Genomic DNA, 21,910 nt, shown 5'->3' on the forward strand with positions numbered 1-21,910 from the left:
AGCGTCGTCGATGCAGGGGAGAGGATAGACGTCCTTTCGCGTCTTCTTATTAAGGCGGCGATAATCGACACAGAAGCGGATAGAACCATCTTTCTTTTTTACTAGGACAACAGGTGAGGCGCAAGGGCTGCTTGAGGGCTGAATCACGCTATTCTGGATCATTAGGTCGACTTGCTCTTCAATAGCCTTGTGTTCGGTTGCAGACACACGATAGGGGCGCTGTCGTAGTGGTGCTTGGGTGCCGGTGTCGATGCGATGAGTGACTGTAGACGTTTGACCTAAAGAACTTTGATGAGAGTCGAAGGAGGAGCGAAAGTGATGTAGTAGGTTCAAAAGCTGAGTGCGCTCCTCTGGGCAAGATCGGCATCGATGGAAAGGAGGAACAAGTCTGTAGAGGGGGGAGCGGGCGCAGGTGAAGGGGGCTGGGCGCAGTCATGGCACAGTGCGGCGCGTCGTCAGGTTCCTCATAGATCAGAAGGGATGCGATTGGCTGGATACTTCCGAGGCATTCGCCATGGCGCAAAGCAGTAGGGGAGTTAAATGGGTTAGAGACCCATAACATGGAAAGGCCAGCGGAAATAGCGAGCACTGCGTAGGGCAATGGAAGGCACTTGCGGCGCAGGAAAGTATGGTCTGGTGTGAAGAGAACGGTGTCATCGCTAATAGATGCACAAGCGACACCAACAAGCACTGAAGAGCAGGGAGGAAGGTCGATATCTTCGGAGACGAGGGCTTTACCACCGGAATTTGATTGATCAGCATCTGGTAAGGCATCCGGCACAGTCGAGAACCCCACTTCAGCTGGAGCACAATCGATAATAGCAGCATGACGCGAGAGGAAATCCTGGCCTAAAATTACAGTGTGCGAGCAACTTGGCAGCACGACGAACTCAATCGTATAAAGGGAATTCTGGATAACTACTCGAGCGCTGCACGCTGCTAAAGGCTTGATATGCTGAGTGCTTGGCGTTCGCAACGAAAGTCCCGCAATTGGAGTCTTCACTTTCTTTAAAGTGCGACATAGTGTTGCGTCCATTACCAAAAGCGCAGCACCAGTGTCAATTAGAGCTATGACAGCAACACCCTCGACGAAAACTTCAATTATGTTTGTAGGCGACAGATGAGGACTTGGGAAGTTCGACTGGGTCGCAGTTCTTGCCTCAGCAACTGCGGCCTCTAGTGTTCCTCATGTGAAGCGTTCTGTCGACGTCGCATCGGAGAGATAGAGCGGCGTCGCTGCGACGGTTAACGGCGGTCGGACATGGCTGAGCAGTCTGGGGAGAATTGAGGGCGGGCTGGAGGCTCAGTAGGCGCGGAATACTGAGGCGTCGGAAACCAGTATGCAGAACCATGCGTAGGTGGTGCCGACACCGGGAGACGGTTGCGGCAATAACGAAAAATGTGTCCAGCAAGCCCGCAAGTGTAACAAATTGGCCGGTTATCCGTCGTGCGCCAGGGATTACGTGGTCTATGAGCCGGTCGCATAAACTGCGCAGGTTCTCGCGCAGGCGCAGGAGGTGGCTGAACGTAGGCAGGTGGCGGTGGAGCATATGTAGGTGGCGGTCGGGCCGCAACAGCCGCATATGTTAACAGCGCTTTAAAAGGCATGGGTGGAGGGGCTGGAGGAAGAGATTCAGCTACCTGTTCTTGAATAATGTGGCGCAAACTGGGACCTAGGTGTGAGGAAGGTTCTTGATGGCAGGATATAAGGGAGAGCTGTCAAGCAACTTCTTCCCGAATGAAGCTCTTAATTTGTGGCAGGAGCGCAGAATGTTCGCCTGCATCTGTCAGGCCAGCAAGGGACTCAGAGTGCATGGTGTTCGCGCGAGTTATGGCCCTTTGTTTCCGCAGTTCATCAAAACTTGTGAAGTGGTCACAGTGTGACCACTTCCGCGACGGTGCGGATATCTCGAGCCGACACCATCTGAAAGGCATCGTCATCAATGCCTTGCAGAATGTGCTTGATCTTCTCGGCCTCCGACATGTGTGGGTTAACGCGCTTGCACAAGTCGACGACGTCCTCGATATAGCTCGTGAAATTTTCGCCAACTTGCTGAGACCGCGTACGCAAGCGCTGTTCAGCGCGGAGTTTCCTTCCAGCTGCAGGCCGAAAACTTCAGAGAAGCTAAATTTAAACGCGGACCATGATGAAATGTCCGCTTCATGGTTTCGAAACCACAGGTTTTCTACGCCGGTGAGATAGAAAATGACGTTGCTTAACTTTGTTTCCGCATCCCATTTGTTGTTAAACGCTCACTCGTTCATAGGATGTGAGCCAGTCCTCGACATCATGGTCGTCAGTGCTGCTGAAGATGGCGGGGTCTCGCTGGCGGAGGGAGCCGGGACAGATGATGGCCGAGCCAACTTGTACGGCTTGGTGGTTGAGGTCCTCAGGCATCGCAGGAGGTGGTAATGTACGACGGCTACGGAGTTCCAGGGCGAGAGGATAGATCTTGACCGGCGGCTCCACCAAATGTAAGAATGGGGGGTTTGTTCAGTAGATCAACAGGACTTGATCAGCAGGACTGAGCAGATCAGCGGCGTACACAGCGGCAGCGAACACAGTCAGATCCAGCACGCGCAGCAATCACGATGCTACTGAGTGGCATGTTCCTTGTGCACTTGTGCGTGCTGGATCTGACTGTGTTCGCTGCCGCTGTGTACGCCGCTGATCTGCTCAGTCCTGTTGATCAAGTCCTGTTGATCTACTGAATAAACCCCCCATTCTTACATTTGGTGGAGCTGCCGGTCAAGATCTATCCTCTCGCCCTGGAACTCCGCAGCCGTACATTACCACCTCCTGCGATGCCTGAGGACCTCAACCACCAAGCCGTACAAGTTGGCTCGGCCATCATCTGTCCCGGCTCCCTCCGCCAGCGAGACCCCGCCATCTTCAGCGGCACTGACGACCACGATGTCGAAGACTGGCTCACATCTTATGAACGAGTGAGCGTTTAACAACAAATGGGATGCGGAAACAAAGTTAAGCAACGTCATTTTCTATCTCACCAGCGTAGAAAACCTATCGTTTCGAAACCACGAAGCGGACATTTCATCATGGTCCGCGTTTAATTTAGCTTCTCTGAAGTTTTCGGCCGACCAGCTGTAAGGAAACTCCGCGCTGAACAGCGCTTGCGCACGCGGTCTCAGCAAGTTGGCGAAAATTTCACGAGCTATATCGAGGATGTCGTCGACTTGTGCAAGCGCGTTAACCCACCCATGTCAGACGCCGAGAAGATCAAGCACATTCTGCAAGGCATCGATGACGATGCCTTTCAGATGCTGTCGGCTCGAGATATCCGTACCGTCGCGGAAGTGGTTACACTGTGTCAATGTTATGATGAACTGCGGAAACAAAGGGCCATAACTCGCGCGAACACCATGCACTCGGAGTCCCTTGCTGGCCTGACAGATGCAGGAGAACATTCTACGCTCCAGCCACAAATTAAGAGCTTCATTCGGGAAGAAATTGCTCGACAGCTCTCCCTCATATCCTGCCATCAAGAACCTTCCTCGCCCCTAGCTCCCAGTTTGTGCCACATTATTCAAGAACAGGTAGCTGAATCTCTTCCTCCAGCCCCTCAACCCATGACTGTTACAGCGCCGTTAACATATTCGGCTGTTGCGGCCCGACCGCCACCTACATATGCTCCACCGCCACCTGCCTACGTTCAGCCGCCTCCTGCGCCTGCACAAGAACCTGCGCAGTTTATGCGACCGGCTCCAACACCACGTAATCCCTGGCGCACGACGGATAACCGGCCAATTTGTTACAATTGCGGGCTTGCTGGACAAATTTCTCGTTATTGCCGCAACCGTCTCCCGGTGTCGGCCCCACCTACTCATGGTTCTGCATACTGGTCTCCGACGCCTCAGTATTCGTCGCCTACTGAGCCTCCAGCCCGCCCTCATTTCTCCACAGACCGCTCAGCCATGTCCGACCGCCGTTCACCGTCGCCGCGATGCTGCTCTATCTCTCCGATGCGACGTCGACAGAACGCTTCACATGAGGAAAACTAGAGGCCGCAGTTCCTGAGGCAAGAACGGCGACCCAGTCGAACTTCCCAAGTCCTCATCTGTCGCCCACAAACCTAATCGAAGTTTTCGTCGAGGGTGTTGCTGTCATGGCTCTAATTGACACTGGTGCTGCGATTTCGTTAATGGACGCAAAACTATGTTGCACTTTAAAGAAAGTGAAGACGCCAATTGCGGGAATTTCGTTGCGAACGGCCAGCGCTCAGCATACCAAGCCTTTAGCAGCGTGCACCACTCGAGTAGTTATACAGAATTCCCATTATACGATTGAGTTCGTCGTGCTGCCAAGTTGCTCGCACGCTGTATTTTAGGCTGGGATTTCCTGTCGCGTCATGCTGCTATTATCGATTGTGCTCGAGCTGAAGTGGGGTTCTCGACTGTGCCCGATGCCTTACCAGATGCTGATCAATCAAATTCCGGTGCTAAAGCCCTCGTCGCCGAAGATATCGACCTTCCTCCCTGCTCTTCAGTGCTTGTTCGTGTCGCTTGTGCATCTATTAGCGATGACACCGTTCTCTTCACACCAGCCCATACTTTCCTGCGCCGCAAGTGCCTTCCATTGCCCTACGCAGTGCTCGCTATTTCCGCTGGCCTTTCCATGTTACGGGTCTCTAACCCATTTAACTCCCCTACTGCTTTGCGCCATGGCGAATGCCTCGGAAGTATGCAGCCAATCGCATCCCTTCTGATCTTTGAGGAACATGACGACGCGCCGAACTGTGGCGTGACTGCGCTCAGCCCCCCTTCACCTGCGCCCGCTCCCCCCTCTAGACTTGTTCCTCCGTTCTATCGATGCCGATCTTCCCCCAGAGCAGCGCACTCAGCTTTTGAACCTACTACATCACTTTCGCTTCTCCTTCGACTCTCATCAAAGTTCTTTAGGTCAAACTTCTACAGTCACTCATCGCATCGACACCGGCACCCAAGCATCACTACGACAGCGCCCCTATCGTGTGTCTGCAACCGAACACAAGGCTATTGAAGAGCAAGTCGACCTAATGATCCAGAATGGCGTGATTCAGCCCTCAAGCAGCCCTTGGGCCTCACCTGTTGTCCTTCTAAAAAAGAAAGATGGTTCTATCCGCTTCTGTGTCGATTATCGTCGCCTTAATAAGATTACGCGAAAGGACGTCTATCCTCTCCCACGCATCGACGACGCTCTCGATTGTTTGCAAGGCGCCGAACTCTTTTCTTCCCTAGATTTACGTTCCGGGTACTGGCAAGTCCCCTTGGAAGCGGGTGATCGCCCCAAAACCGCCTTTGTAACTCCCGACGGCTTGTACGAATTCAGTTATGCCGTTTGGCCTTTGTAATGCTCCGGCAACATTTGAGCAGATGATGGACACCATTTTGCGTGGCCTAAAGTGGAAGACATGCCTCTGCTACCTCGGTGACATTGTCGTCTTTTCTCGTGACTTTGACACACACCTCTACCGTCTGAAGCACGTTTTGACCTGCCTATCTGATGCTGGACTACAGCTGATTTTGAAAAAATGTCGTTTTGCCGCCCGCCAGCTCACCATTCTCGGCCACGTTGTTTCCAAAGAAGGTGTATTTAAAGACCCTGCCAAACTTCGTGCCGTAACAGCCTTTCCCAAACCGACTGCCATCAAAGATCTACGTAGCTTCCTCGGGCTGTGTTCTTACTTTCGCCGCTTTATTAGGAATTTTGCTTCCATAGCTGCTCCCTTGATAGAACTTCTGTCCGGCAGTTCCGACCTTTCGTCGAGGTCACCACCGTGCGACGATGCCTTCAATGCTTTACGACATATCCTCACGGCAACGCCTGTCCTACGTCACGTCGACCCCAAAGCGCCTACTGAGGTCCACACAGACGCCAGTGGTATTGGTCTTGGCGCTGTGCTCGCTCAGCGCAAAGCAGGTCATACTGAATACGTGGTCGTCTATGCTAGCCGTACACTCACGAAGGCTGAATCCAATTACTCTGTCACTGAAAAAGAATGCTTAGCGATTATTTGGGCTCTTACTAATTTCCGCCCTTACCTCTATGGTCGCCCTTTTGACGTAGTGACGGACCACCATGCGCTTTGCTGGCTTTCCTCACTGAAAGACCCGTCCGGCAGACTGGGAAGATGGGCTCTTCGCCTTCAAGAATATGATGTCTGTGTTCTTTACCGCTCTGGCCGCAAACACCACGACGCCGATGCACTTTCCCGCTGCCCCCTTACAGCTGAGGTCGCGAGCCTTTCCCCTTCCGACGATTCCCCGAAATCGCTTCACATCAATGACATGCCGTCAGCGCAGCGGCAAGATCCTTGGATAAACTCTATCCTCGATTTTATCTCCAATCCTACAGCTGCTTCTCCATCGCGTGCACTCCGCCGCCATGCTTCCCACTTCGCCATTCGTGATAACCTACTCTACCGCCGCAACTACTGCGCAGATGGCCGCAAGTGGTTGCTAGTTATCCCCCGGCAGCTACGTTCGCAAATTTGTGACTATTTCCACGCTGACCCACAATTCGGTCACGCGGGCGTCTTCAAGACATACACTCGTCTCCGGCTGCGTTACTACTGGCGGAGTATGTACACCTTTGTACTCAAGTACGTTCGCTCATGCCTCACCTGTCAATGTCGCAAGCCATCTCCTCAACGTTCTGCTGGAGAGTTGCTGCCGTTACCCAGCCCACCACGTCCTTTCGACCGTGTCGGCATTGATTTGTACGGGCCGCTTCCCTACACTGCGGCCGGCAACCGCTGGGCTATCGTAGCCGTTGATCATCTGACGAGGTATGCAGAAACCGCCGCACTTCCATCTGCCACAGCGTCAGAAGTAGCTTCCTTCATTTTGCAGCGATTTGTTCTTCGCCATGGCGCACCTCGAGAGCTGCTCAGCGACAGAGGACGCGTTTTCTTGAGTGACGTTGCGAAAGCCTTGCTCACCAAGTGCAACGTTATTCATAGAACCACCTCCGGCTATCATCCCCAGATTAATGGCCTCACTGAGCGTTTCAATCGTACCCTTGGCGACATGCTCTCTATGTACGTCTCCTCCAACCACTCAAACTGGGACCTCGTCCTTCCGTATGTCACGTACGCATACAATACCGCAACGCAGTCTACTACTGGCTTCTCTCCTTTTTTTCTCCTCTACGGCCGTCACCCCTCTGATACAATCGACACCATACTCCCGTATCAGCCAGACATATCAGAGTACACACCTGCGTCTTAAGCAGCCCAGCATGCGGAAGACTGTCGACAAATCGCCCTAGCATTCACGGTTAATACCCAGTACCGCCATAAATTCAACTAATGACAGCCAACACTCGACACCGCACTTCTCGTCTGGCGCTCTTGTGTGGCTATGGATACCTTCCAGCGCCCCTGGACTATCTTCAAAATTTCTGGCTAAATACCATGGCCCATACCATGTTCTGGAGCGCACCTCTCCGGTTAATTACGTGGTGGAACCTGTTACGCCGTCCAACGATCTACGCCGGCGCGGACGCGGGATTGTTCACGTCCAGCGCCTCAAACCCTATTACGATCCTGCCGTCTTGCTCACGCCGTAAGTCGCCAGGATGTCTCCTCTTCGTCCCGCGGGTAATTGTGAAGAGGAAGAAGTGCACAAGGAACATGCCAGTCAGTAGCATCGTCATTGCTGCGCGTGCTGGATCTGACTGTGTTCGCTGCCGCTGTGTTCGCCGCTGATCTGCTCAGTCCTGCTGATCAAGTCCTGTTGGTCTACTGAATAAACCCCCCATTCTTACAATATATATATATATATATATATATATATATATATATATATATATATATATATATATATATATATATATATATATATATATATATATTGTAGGGGGTGTGTTTATACAGTCCACGCAGAGGGATTCAGCTGCTCAGGATGAATTCGCAGAGGAGCGTCAGGCGTATCGAATCACGAAGACAACGACCAACTTCGTCCTCGAGAGCGCCAGCACGCGATGCGTGTCAGTGGCAATAACGATGAAGATTACCACACTACAATATATATATATATATAGGGGGGACAGCGGCCGATGTAGCTCAGTTGGAAGAGCACCGGACGCGATATTCGGAGGTCGTGGGTTCGGATCCCACCATCGGCACGTTGTTTTTTCTTCTACTTTGTGTTTAATTTCTTTCCCCTGAACAGATTACATTACTAATTTATGTGATTATCGAAGTAAAAATTTAAACAAAAAATAAGACAAAAGTACAATCCCCAACGCTTTCCTTGGCCTCGCCGACTGTTGGCTTCTTTCCTTCATGTATTATAACGAGCACCCTCATTTCCCCTTCATTTATCTGCTTGTAGCTTACGGAGTCTCGGTTCTGGCAGTCTTGAGGCCATAGGTAGCGTAAGAGGGTTCTAGCACAGCTTTCGCCCTCGCTCTTAATCACGTTCTACGTGACGCTGGCGGTACCACAGGACGTTCCACGTCCGCCGCTCTGGTTGAGGGTGGCGCTGGTGAACACTCTCAAGGTACGTATACAGACAACATCAATACCCAAGAAAGTAGCAGGGGGGACAGCGGCCGATGTAGCTCAGTTGGAAGAGCACCGGACGCGATATTCGGAGGTCGTGGGTTCGGATCCCACCATCGGCACGTTGTTTTTTCTTCTACTTTGTGTTTATCTTTCCCCTGAACAGATTACATTACTAATTTATGGGATTATCGAAGTAAAAATTAAAAAAAAAGACAAAAGTACAATCCCCAATGCTTTCCTTGGCCTCGCCGACTGTTCGCTTCTTTCCTTCATGTATTATAACGAGCACCCTCATTTCCCCATCATTTATCTGCTTGTAGCTTAGGGGGGTCTCGGTTCTGGCAGTCTTGAGGCCATAGGTAGCGTAAGAGGGTTCTAGCACAGCTTTCGCCCTCGCTCTTAATCACGTTCTACGTGACGCTGGCGGTACCACAGGACGTTCCACGTCCGCCGCTTTGGTTGAGGGTGGCGCTGGTGAACACTCTCAAGGTTCGTTTACAGACAACATTAATGCCCAAGAAAGTAGCAGGAAGGACAGCGGCCGATGTAGCTCAGTTTGAAGAGCACCGGACGCGATATTCGGAGGTCGTGGGTTTGGATCCCACCACCGGCATGTTGTTTTTTCTTCTACTTTGTGTTTAATTATCTTTCCCCTGAACAGATTACATTACTAATTTATGTGATTATCGAAGTAAAAATTAAAAAAAAATAAGACAAAAGTACAATCCCCAATGCTTTCCTTGGCCTCGTCGACTGTTGGCTTCTTTCCTTCATGTATTATAACGAGCACCCTCATTTCCCCTTCATTTATCTGCATATATATATATATATATTTTGAAAGAAGGCCAGGTCTTGACGGCAAGGTCGTGAAGGCAAGGCAAGGTATGCCGTGTCAGCGTTTAATCTGATGAAGAAAACCCAAGCGCGCGCCGGAGCCGGCGCCGCGGGACGATGATGATGGTATGTACAAGAGGAAGACACAGATCATGGTATGTACAAATGAAAGAAGATCCGTGGAGGGCTCACACAATCTGCCATGGGGGTCGGAAGCGGCCAGCCTGGCCGTTCCTAATTAACCGATGTACCGCGGCGCACAAACGGCTTCAAGCGAGATACATGAACAATTTCAGTTCCACGGCGGCGTCGGTCAGCTGGGGGATCAACAGGTGTGACTTGGTAGTTTACTGGGGAAGTTTGGTTGATTACCTTGTAGGGACCAAGATAGCGGTGCTGAAATTTATCACTAAGGCCAGGGGTGCGCAGTGGTGTATACAGCAGTACTTCGTCACCAGGGCGAAAAGAGACCACGCGATGTTTCGAATCATAGCGACTCTTGCGGTCCTGCTGGCACGCTTCTGTGTTGAAACGGGCAAGATGACGGCATCTGGCCACACGGGATAAGAACTGGGCTGGTAATGATGAGTAGTAATCGGGCGTAGAGAAGAAGGAAGTGTCGAGGATTGTAGTGGGAGGACGGCCGAAAACGCGGAAAAATGGGGAGTAACCGGTAGTCCGTTGTACTGCAGTATTATATGCGAATGTGACGAATGGTAGAACAGTATCCCAATTTTGATGATCCGGTGTGATGTACATGGATTGCATATCCGATAGGGTTCGGTGAAATCGCTCAGTCAGACCGTTAGTCTGGGGATGGTAGCTTGAGGTTGTCTTATGGAGGGTGGATGACGCACGAAGAACTTCGGATACGACTGTCGATAAGAAGGCCGTCCCGCGGTCACTTAGAAGCACCCGAGGAGCGCCATGACGCAATACAATTGACCGCAAAAAGAAATTAGCTACCTCTTCAGCGGAACCAGTCGGTACAGGGGCGGTCTCAGCATAGCGTGTAAGGTGGTCGACAGCTGTTATAATCCAATGGTTACCCCCATTGGAGAGAGGTAGGGGACCATATAAGTCCATGCCGACTACGTCGAATGGTGTGGCGGGACAGGGAAGGAGTTATAGGAGACCAGCTGGGGAAGAAGTCGGCCGCTTGCGACGTTGGCACAGGTGGCAGGAAGCAACGTATTTAGCTACGGTGGTAGACAGGCCAGGCCAGAAGAATCGTCTTTTCACGCGGTCGTATGTTTTGTTAAAACCAAGGTGACCTGCGGTAGCGTCATCGTGGAAAGCTGCTAGTATACGTGGGCGAAGCACACGCGGTACGACTGTGAGCCAGCGAGTTCCATCAGGATAATACACGTAGCGTCGTAGTATGCCATCTTCAAGCTTGAAATTGCGAAGCTGTCGGCGAAGCCTAGCGTTGGGCGGGCTCGAAGCGCCGATAAGGCGGTCGATGATGGGCCGACAGTAGGCATCAGCTAATTGCTGTGAGCGGAGAGCGTGCTTGTTCTCAGAGTCGTTAAAAGAAACTGCAGTGATATGCGTCGGTGGAAGCGATGATCGGCTGTGGTCAGAGGTGGAAATGCGTTGCGAAGAAAAAGAGCAGGCTGATTCTGTAAGTGGGCAGCGAGAAAGCGTCGGCGTCTTGGTTTTGGTGACTCGATTTATAAACGACGTCGAAATGGTATTCTTGCAGGCGTAGAATCCAACGGCCAAGTCTGCCTGTCAAATTTTTCAGTGAAGATAACCAGCAAAGAGCATGGTGATCGGTCACAACTGTGAAATGCCGACCATACAGGTAAGGGCGAAAGTTTTGAACAGCCCAGACGACGGCGAGACATTCCTGCTCGGTAATGGTGTAGTTTTTCTCAGCTGGAGTCATGGTCCGACTGGCGAAGGCAATCACTTTCTCACGTGAAGTTGCATCGCGCTGCAGAAGTACAGCGCCAAGACCGTGGCCACTGGCATCAGTGTGCAGGATGGTAGGAGCGCTGTCGCTGAAGTGGCCAAGAACTGGATCTGATGTGAGGGCGTGCTTTAGGTCGTTAAAAGCAGTGTTGCACTGTCTTCGACAGCATGGAAAGAGAGACTTGCGATGAATCGCGTTACGGAGGTAGCGGGGCAGTGAGCACCATCATGAATATAGGGTGAGCATCTACTATGCATGGCAGGGAAGTTCCTTTAGTCAGCACGAGTGATTCACGGGAAGTGTTCGTGGCAGCTACTATTGCTGAGCTGCTGCGGAATCGTACAAGGCTTGATGGGAAGGTGATTCCACGTGCAAGATGACGATGATATGGTGCGATGAGTACATCCCCGTCACTGATGTGTTCGGAAGAAACGGGAATAAGTGTTTCGCACTGTGGAGGCAATACAGTATCAGCTGCGGCAATGAGGAAATGATGCCGTGCAGAAATGTCAGATGAACAATCACTGTCTGTCATATGGATGACACGGTCGCCACAAGAAATTAACGCTGAAGTGGTTGACAAAAAATCCCATCCAAAAATCATCAAATGCGCACACGGTGAAAGCACAGCAAACTGCACATGGTGGCGGACGCCGTCTATAACAACGCGAACTGTACACTTTACTGAAGGGTGCAGAGGGACGCCATTTGCTCCACGAAGTTCAGGTCCATCATATGGTGTCGTTACTTTCCGCAAACGGTGGCACAAATCAGCATGAATAACAGAAAGTGCAGCTCCTGTGTCAATCAAAGCTTCGACCGTTATCCCTTCAGCTAAAACGGAAATCATATTATACGGGCGACGAGGAGGACTTTTTGTAAGTTCGCAAAGTGCAGTTTCTCCTCCGGAAACTGCATCGCTTAGTTTTCCGAATTACGGACAGGGACAGTTGTTGCTGGTCGAAGTGGCGAAATAGAGCGGCGGTATGGGGAAGGGGACCGGCGTCGGGATACATGAGCCCCACTTGGTTCAGACGAGGATACCGGCGGTGGAGAGAATCGACGAGGTTGACTGGGAATTTGTCGTCGCTGATAATATGCAGGTGTGTCACTTTCGAAGGCGTCATAACCACGTCGCTCGTTCTGAATGCGACGGCGACAAAAGCGAGATATATGTCCTCGAATTCCACAATAATAGCACACTGGGCGAGAGGGGCGCCAAGGTGCGTAATAGGGTGGCGTCGGTTGAGCCGTCGTCATGGCGTTGATGTGGTTGTAGGGTGGTGCTTGGGGTGGGGGAACAAAAGGAGGAGGGGATGCAGCGACGTGAGCGTAAGTCGGTGCTGAGTGAGGTGCAGGAGGATCAGGTGTGACAGGGTGGTTGATAGTGGCCAACTCTTTTTTAATGATGTGGCGGAGGCAGGCGTCATTAGGAGGAGACGAATGACCGCACCCGTGTCGGCAGAAAGGGCTGAGAGCTTGGAGCTCCTCGCGGATTATCGCTCGAATCATGGCTCGTAGATCGAGGTCAGAAGAGGTCGGGGCAGTAGTGAAGCTGGGCTGCAATCGGGAGGACTGTAGCTGGTCGAGGCGTTGGCAGGTCGTTATAATGGAATCAACACTTGATGAATTTTGGGCAACTAGGGTGTTATATGCCATTGAATTCATTCCCTTCAAGACATGGTGTACACGTTCAGATTCCGGCATAGTGGGACTGATACGCAAACAGAGTGACAGCACGGCCTCTATGTATGACGCATAGGACTCATCGGGACCTTGACGGCGGGTAGCGAGCTTGTTCCTTGCGATCTCCGTCCGAACAGCCGGGTCAGCGAAGTACTGTCGGAACTGCTGCTTGAAGGTGGGCCAGTTTGTGGTGTGGGGCTCGCGGTTAATAAACCAATTTCTGGCGACCTCAATAAGGTAGAAAGATACGTTCAGAAATTTCAAAGCATCATCCCACCGGTTGTAGGCACCGCCGCGTTCGTAAGTGTCAAGCCAGTCATCGACGTCTTCGTCGCGACGACCAGCGAACAGCGGCGGGTTGCGTTGTCGTGTGGGCACCATCGGAGGCGACGGTGTAGCCAAGGTAGAGGGTCCGGCCGGGTCGGGACTGCTCTCGGTTGACATGACGATGGTAGTGGTTAAACGGCGACCGGAACGTAGCTCCAGCGAGAGGCAGGGCACAAGGCAGCAAGGGGATCTAATTTCACCTCCACCACTTGTCAAAGAAGGCCAGGTCCAGACGGCAAGGTCGTGAAGGCAAGGCAAGGTATGCCGTGTCAGCGTTTAATCTGATGGAGAAAACCCAAGCGCGCGCCGGAGCCGGCGCCGCGGGACGATGATGATGGTATGTACAAGAGGAAGACAAAGATCATGGTATGTACAAATGAAAGAAGATCCGTGGAGGGCTCACAATATATATATATATATATATATATATATATATATATATATATATATATATATATATATATATATATATATATTTATATTTATATATATTAGGACAGCACAAAGTTCCCAATGTTTAGCCACAGCTGAGAACATCTTTTGGGCAAAAGCTAGAAGAGATTACGCACTAAATGGGATAAGTTAGTCCTATAAGTCATAGTAAAGCCCTAAAACCTGATTATGCCTAGATGTATTTGCCTCAGAGCTACAGTATTCAAAGCGAATACTGTAGCTCAATACTGAAAGCGCGCAGCGGTGGCGCAGCGGTAGAACATCCGCCTCGCATGCAAGAGGACCGGCGTTCAAATCCCAGTGCCATGCAATTCTCCACCGGATTAAAAAGAAAGTCGCGTGTCGACGGAATTCCATAAACAGGTTTGGGGTGCGACCTGATGCCGGTGAACACCTCCGGCAACGCACTCCCTCACCAGAACAGGATTTGGCCACCCCGGTGCAGTAATTGGACGCAACCTCCATGATAAGCTCCATAAAACCCCGGCCCTCAGTCACCAGCGGCTGCGGAACAACTAACCACGGCAGCGGTCAGACCTGCGACGCAGCAGGGGGTGCTAAGAAAGCCTGGCTCCGCTGGACAGGCTGCCATTAGAAACTGACCCTGGCAACGTTTAATGCTAGAAGCAGTGCTGCTAGAAGAACTAGAGGGCATGAAATGGGATGTCATAGGGCTTAGTGAGGTTAGGAGGCCGAATGAGGCATATACTGTACTAAAGGATGGGCATGTACTGTGTTATCGAGGCTTACCAGAGAGGCGACAACTAGGAGTAGGTTTCCTTGTCAATAACTATATAGCGGGTAATATAGATGAACTCTATAGTGTTAATGAGAGGGTGGCAGGCATCGTAATTAGCCTTAATAAGTGGTATAAACTGAAGGTTGTACAGGCCTATGCACCTACATGTAGTTATGATGACCAGGCAGTTGAAAGCTTCTATGAAGATGTAGAATCGGCAATGCGAAAAGTAAAGACGCAGTATACTATACTAATGGGCGATTTCAATGCCAAGGTAGGGAAAAAAACAGGCAGGAGACAAGGCAGTAGGTGACTATGGCATTGGTTATAGGAATAGCAGGGGAGAGTTACTAGTTGAGTTTGCAAAGCGCAATAACTTACGAATCATGTATACCTTCTTCAGCAAACGGAAGAACCGGAAATTGACATGGAAAAGTCTTAACGGAGAGACTAAAAATGAAATCGACTTCATAATGTGTTCAACCACCGCCATTATGCAAGATGTAGAGGTAATCGGGAAAGTGCGATGCAGTGACCACAGAATGGTGAGGTCCCGAAGTAGCCTAAACCTGAAGAAGGAATGCAACAGATTAGTAAGAAAGAAACCCATCAACGAATTAGCGGGGAGGGGGAGGGCAGAAGAGTTCAGGATCGCACTACAGAATAGGTTTTCAGCTCTGAGGATGGCGACATTACCCTAGAGGCAAGGAACAATAATTTCAGAGATATCATTACTGAGTGCGCGGTTGAAGTAGGCGGTAGGATAGTTAGAGAGGATACCGGCAAGCTGTCTAAGGAGACGAAAGATTTGATTAAGAAACGCCAGAGTGTGAAAGCTTCCAATCCAACAGACCAGATCGAATTGGCCGAGATATCAAAGCTAATCAATAAGCGCAAGGTGGCCGATATAAGGAAGTATAACATGGAGAAAATTGAGCATGCTGTAAAGAACGGGGGAAGCCTTAAAGCGGTAAAGTAGAAATTGGGCACAGGCAAAGACCAGATGTATGCGATAAGGGACAAGGCGGGCAACGTCATCACTAATATGGAAAAGGTAGTCAAAGTAGCCGAGGAGTTCTATACAGATCTCTACAGTAGCCAAAGTAGTCAGGACCGTAATGAGATTGGCGGTAGCGAAAAACCGTCAGACGTTCCACCAGTGACGAAGGACGAGGTCAAGAAAGCACTAGAAACTATGAAAAGGGGGAAATCAGCTGGAGAGGATCATATAACTACAGATTTGCTGAAGGACGGGGGGGATATCGTGCTAGAAAAACTGGCCACCCTGTATACGCAGTGCTTGGTGTCATCGACGTTACCGGAACCATGGAAGAATGCAAACATTATCCTCGTTCACAAGAAAGGGGACTCTAAGGACCTTAAAAATTACAGACCAATCAGCTTACTGTCTGTTACGTATAAGGTATTTACTAAGGTAATCGCTACTAGAATCAGCACAACCTTAGACTGCAATCAAGCAAAGGATCAAGCAGGGTTTCGGAAACGGTACTCTACTATCGATCATATCCATATCATTAATCAGGTGATAGAAAAATGCTCGAAATATAACCAGCCCTTATACATAGCATTCATTGATTACGAAAAAGCATTTGACTCAGTTGAAACCTCGGTGGCGATGCAGGCATTGCGAAATCAGGGGGTAGACGAGCCGTACGTGAAAGTGCTGGAAGATATATATAGTGGCTGCACAGCAACCATAGTTCTGCGTAAAGAAAGTAACAAAATTCCCATAAAGAAAGGTGTTAGCCAAGGAGACACAATCTCACCAGTACTATTCACAGCTTGTTTAGAGGAAGTATTCAGAGACTTGGAATGGGAGCAGTTAGGGATAAGGCTAGATGGAGAATACCTCAGTAATCTGCGATTTGCTGATGACATTGCCTTGCTAAGCAACTCGGGAGATGAACTGCAAATAATGATTGATGACCTAGACAGGAAAAGTAGAAAGGTAGGCTTGAAAATCAATATGCAGAAGACTAAGGTAATGTTCAACAGGCTCGGGAAGGAACAGCAGTTTACATTAGGTAGCGAAATACTGGAAGTAGTAGGCGAATATGTCTACTTAGGACAACTAGTAACCGCAGATCCGAACCACGAAAAGGAAATAACAAGAAGAATACGATTGGGATGGAGCGCATTTGGCAAGCACTCGCAGATTATGACTAGCAGCTTACCGGTATCGCTCAAGAGGAAAGTATACAACAGTTGCATCTTGTCTGTACTCACCTATGGGGCTGAAACGTGGAGGCTAACCAAGAGAGTTCTACTTAAGTTGAGGACAACCCAGAGGGCTATGGAATGAAAAATGGTAGGGGTAACATTAAGAGATAGAAAGCGTGCAGAGTGGGTCAGAGCAATAACTCAAGTTACCGACATTCTAGTAGAAATTAAGAAGATGAAATGGACATGGGCAGGACATGTAGTGCGAAGAGAGGATAACCGATGGTCGCTGAGGGTAACAAACTGGATTCCAAGGGAAGGAAAGCGTAGCAGGGGGCGGCAGAAAGTTAGGTGGGCGGATGAGATTAAGAAGTTCGCAGGGGTCAAGTGGATGCAGCTAGCACAGAACCGGGTTAAGTGGAGAAATATGGGAGAGGCCTTCGCCCTGCAGTGGGTATAATCAGGCTGCTGCTGCTGCTGCTGCTGCTGGTGATGATGATGATGATGATGATGATGATGATGATGATGATGATGATGATGATGATGATGATGATGATTCAAAGCGAATCACAATAAGATAACTTGATCTTACAACCATTTTCGCCAAGTAAAATGCCTAAATTTTCAGGCACGCTCAGTGAAAAATAAAAAGACATAAATCAATATGTATTGAGGCAAGCTCAGAGTTCTTTTTTTTCCAACCTAAGATGAGAGAGGGCGCAGTATGCGGAAGACTTTGTAATTGCTGCTTGTCAAGCATACAGCGTGAATATTAAAATATGCCGCCCTCTTCTAAACAGTACAATAGACGGGGATGCATCTGGATGAAAACTTAGAAAAACGAATATTTCCAAGTACCAGCAAGTAAACGCGAATATATGGTGCCGCATGCAACATACCAGAGAAAAATTCTGCCATATCGTGATTCAGTCGATGCGAGGTTAGATGTGGTGTGAAAGCAATTTTTCTTACTTCAAAATTATACGAGACGTCACCAGCACAATTTTCTAATCCCGAAACATAGCCTTATTTCACACGCCGATAAAACAGGTTCGTGTTTTGACTGCCGTTCGCAAGTTCCACTGACACTTGTTCACGATAATACGTGTAGTCATATGTTTTGTCAGTGACAATGCATGGCATAATTACAATGTTTTATGTTTTATATATCGCTGCCTATTCCATATAAATGTTACAATAGAATACACAAAATGTTTGTTTTGTTTTGCGTGCTAAAAGAACGTTTCGATGTAATATAATACGCACATGCACATCAGCGGCAAGCCAGCGTCAGAATTAAGGCCATTTAGCTGTACTGTATCGGGGCGTTTGGAAATTAAGAAGCCGCTAAAACTGAGCATTTAGAATATTTCAGTTGCGTTTATGGTAGCTTTGCTTTGCAGTTACCTGATAAAGATGCAGTAACCGAGATATATTTCAAGTTAAATGGCATGAACATGCTTATCTCAGTTGTAAATGAAAGGTGCGCGTAACTGCAGTGAACAGTTTCAATTAATCAATTAAACACATATACACTGATATTAGAGGAAAATGTTTTTCAGGCATAGAATTTTCGTTTAGAATTTGGTGGTGGTTTTGCTTCAAGTCAAAGTTATATTTCTTTGCGCCAGCCCCTTATATGCTGGCTCGCTGTTTTAAACGAGTGTGAATCTTAAAATATCTGCGCAGATAAGCTCACGTACGCGGTTACGGGCAGTTTAATTAGATTCAAGAGCTGAAAATCCGGCTATTAAACTGACGTAGTTAGGGTCGTTACTGGTAGTCGAAATTTGTGTTCAACACAAAGAGAGGATTATCCTCATTGCTCCATACTGCGTGCCATGCTGTGTGTTCATATCACGTCGTCCTTAATGGATGATGCAGAAAAAAGTAATATGGAGGGCATTTTAAACTTCACGATTTATTGGGTTGCAATGCCATTCCTGATTTATAAAAGAGGTCAAAGTCTCAGGGCGCCACAACCAGGCATTTTATGGCAAAAGAATTGTAACCATTTATTGACATTTTTTTTCAGCATGCTCTTGTCCAGAGCCCACATTTGGGGGTTACATAAGATTACGAGTATATTTCTTGAACCACACCACGCAGAAATGTGATCTGACGGAGGGTTCTGGTGATACTTGCAACAGTTTTGACACTGAACAGCAGTGCCGAGATAACTGTGGTGTTTATACGCATGACTCTTTCGAGGTAAGTCGAAAAATGTCAGTAATCCATCGTTTTGTATTCGCGCCTTTGTCCTAAACACAATGGGATTTTGCCTGGTGAGTTTCATCAATTTATGGGAAAATAAAAGTTCGTAAGGAAATTTGCCATACACGAGACACTTATTATCAATTCAATGAGGGAGAATACCTGATCGAACTAATCCATCTTGTTGTAAACTATTATAAACTGTTATTAGTCAGGCAATTGTCACTGAGCGGAGATGGGCCTGTTTGGTGGACTCTAGAAAAGCGTTAATTTATTTTGCTACCAAATGATACTGTCACCTGCAAAAGCAGTCCTTGCTTCAGATACCAAAGCATGAAGAGCACGAATGTCAATTGTCGATAATATTTCCAGTTAAAAAAAATGCAAGCCTTCAATATATGTGAAAAAACAGCGCAACAACAACGAGACACACGAGAGACAAGCGCTGAGCGAAATTAGAGACTGGAAGTCGAGGTTGAAACATTGAAAAGAGCCCGAAGTACAAGAAACGAAGTTTGCAACAACGGCTGCTTGGGCGTGTTGGTTATCCAATAGTGAAAAAAACAGCGGAAAAACAACGAGACACACGAGAGACAAGCGCTTGTCTCTCGTGTGTCTCGTTATGTAACACCCCGCAAGGGGTCTTTAAGGAAAATAAAGTGATGATGTGATGTGATGTTGTTGCGCTGTTTTTTCACTAATGGATAACCAACACGCCTAAGCAGCCGTTGTTGCAAACTTCAATAAAAGGCCGAAATATAGCGTATAAGTGCTAATCATTTATTATAAGAACGCTATGTTTGAAATGATACCTTATAGCCTTAATCTCAATTATTTGGACTTCTTACGAGATATGTAATGTCGCTAAAATTTAACGCTTAGTTCCTTTTTTCTTGAAACATAAGTTATAATATTCTATTTCTCTTCAAGAAAAAAATAATTTTATATCCGTTTGGTGCAAAATCTAGTGCTATTGCAAGCCCATAATATTTTAACATGAAAGTACCGCAATCATGCGAAAAGTAATAGTGACGCAAAAGGCTAGGTAGGTACATAATAACTTGTTATGAAGTGCATTAAAAGCATGCAAAGCTCACCTCTTCGGACTCCAAACTGGATACATGAATTGTTTTGAACAACACTCCCGCAGGAATAATGACCTAGCATGCAAGCATTAACTAAAGATGGTTGTAACAAGAGGTTTAACAGTCGCCAGCCGCTATCTTCTAAAGTTAAGATGCGAGACAGAGGAGCTATCCACAGAATCTACGAGCAGCTGATTCCCGGTTTCAAAAGCTACTCTAAGTTGGTTTCCTGGCACACAACCATGGCACAAGGATCATCAACATTTTACCCCAAACGAGACGTGTTGTTGAAACGTTTATCCAGGAAACGTCCTGTTTATAATTGAACCTGAAATGTCTTCACTGTAAATACTTAATTTTACTTCGCACATCATATGGCCTAGTTTTTCGTCGTTTCCTAATACGATTTGAATGCTTCGGTTAAGTGCTTTGAACTCTGACTTATTATTGGCTTTTAGTGCCTGTCAAAATCACAATATATTTGGAGCGCAATATCGTTTGAAGTATTCCCGTGCTTTAAACATGACTTTTATTGGTACCTAATTAATGTATCGTTTTTATAGCAGGCCGATTTTATATTTTGGCATCATCGAATAGTGTTATGCCTTGGTTTGCAGCATGCACAAATTTTGGGTGGTTGCCGATCCTATAGAGTGGGTTTCAGGCTAAGGCAAATGATGAAGACTCTAGCCTCTGCCTCTTTTAGTGAATTCTCGAATAGCAAATGCGGAAACAAAAATTCCTTACAATATATGAACCAGGGTTCGTTTTTATAAATTACAGTTTCTCATGTAAAGAACTGCAATGAGATCTATTCTCCAATTAGTCACATAGAGCAGCAATTCAAGGCCGAACCTTGCAGACTCTCAGGACTGTGAGCGCCAGATTGGTTACGGCCACACAGTGAGCGAACTAGAATTCGGCTCAAGTAGCTTCCTTACGTCGCAGGCATTTTTCTGCGAAAACGGAGAACCGGGTTCTTGGCTAGTATGCTGAAAAATATCGTAGAAAATTTTGAACTAAAAAAGAGATCAAACGAGAAAACCAACGAACTAAAGTGTGCACACTAGACCATATTGCAATAATGAACAACATATTTTTTTACAGGAGGATGATTGAAAATTTGGTGCGTGGCCCGGGGCTCCTAAACTGGATGTTTAGTGCTGGAAGAAAAATATTTATTCTAAAATAAATGGCGTTTTAGCCGTCTCTAGTGGCTGGTTTCTTAAACTCCTTCGCTTTCCAAATAAAAACTAATCACACCCATCATGTTATCTTCGCTTAAGGTGCTGCGAAAATTAATGCAATAGAAGCGGTAAAATCCATTCTGCTAGTGAGAACGTAAGCAATTTTATTCTCGGGAAAATAGAACCTATCAGGGGTAATTTCTGGTCGAAATAGAAGACAAGGTAAAATCGATGCATACGAGCGCTCGTCTATCTTTCCTGCTTTCTTGTGTATTTTTAAGTTTTTTTCCTTTAAGATGTGAACTGGAAATCATGCGCACATACTGCCTCCTTTTCTCTACTGTGGATGATAGCGTGAATGGTTACAGCCGTCCGCATGCCAGTGTTCTTGGTTTTGAAAATACACCCCATCGATCTAGTAGGCCTCTATGGCAAGCTATTGTAATGTGGGAGCACAGCAGCACGTTCTCATCACCCATGTACAGTAACATGAAACAAGCTTCATAGTTACATCGAATCCATGAACTACATTGAAAAGAGACATTTTTTTATGTACAACCATATTCGATATGATAATCACGTATTTCCCCATTGTCACATATTCTCATCTCAGCGGCAACGTACATAGATTGAGAGAACGTCAGACAGCTATTTTCGGGCGTGGGTTCAAACTGTTCGCTTTTAATTGTATTGTCGTTCACCTCGCTTTTTGGTACCTTACGCTGAATTACAACAGCTAGGTTTAGCAGCTTCTCTCCTTAATTAGGATACCAGCCCGC

General features: G+C 47.9%; 1 long non-coding RNA gene across 1 annotated transcript in view; it reads left to right on the plus strand.

Moving 5' to 3' along the window:
• LOC146174991 (uncharacterized) overlaps positions 1 to 21,150 on the plus strand; it is a 30,029-nt gene extending 8,879 nt beyond the window's left edge. The window contains exon 3 of the long non-coding RNA XR_014701883.1: positions 21,052 to 21,150. This is a non-coding gene — a long non-coding RNA (uncharacterized LOC146174991). The remainder of the gene's footprint in view (positions 1 to 21,051) is intronic.
• The last annotated feature ends 760 nt before the right edge of the window (positions 21,151 to 21,910 follow it).

The sequence above is a fragment of the Amblyomma maculatum genome, chromosome 11, assembly GCF_055883805.1.
Source record: "Amblyomma maculatum isolate TAMU_Amacu chromosome 11, ASM5588380v1, whole genome shotgun sequence".
In the NCBI taxonomy this organism is placed as follows: Eukaryota; Metazoa; Arthropoda; class Arachnida; order Ixodida; family Ixodidae; genus Amblyomma; species Amblyomma maculatum.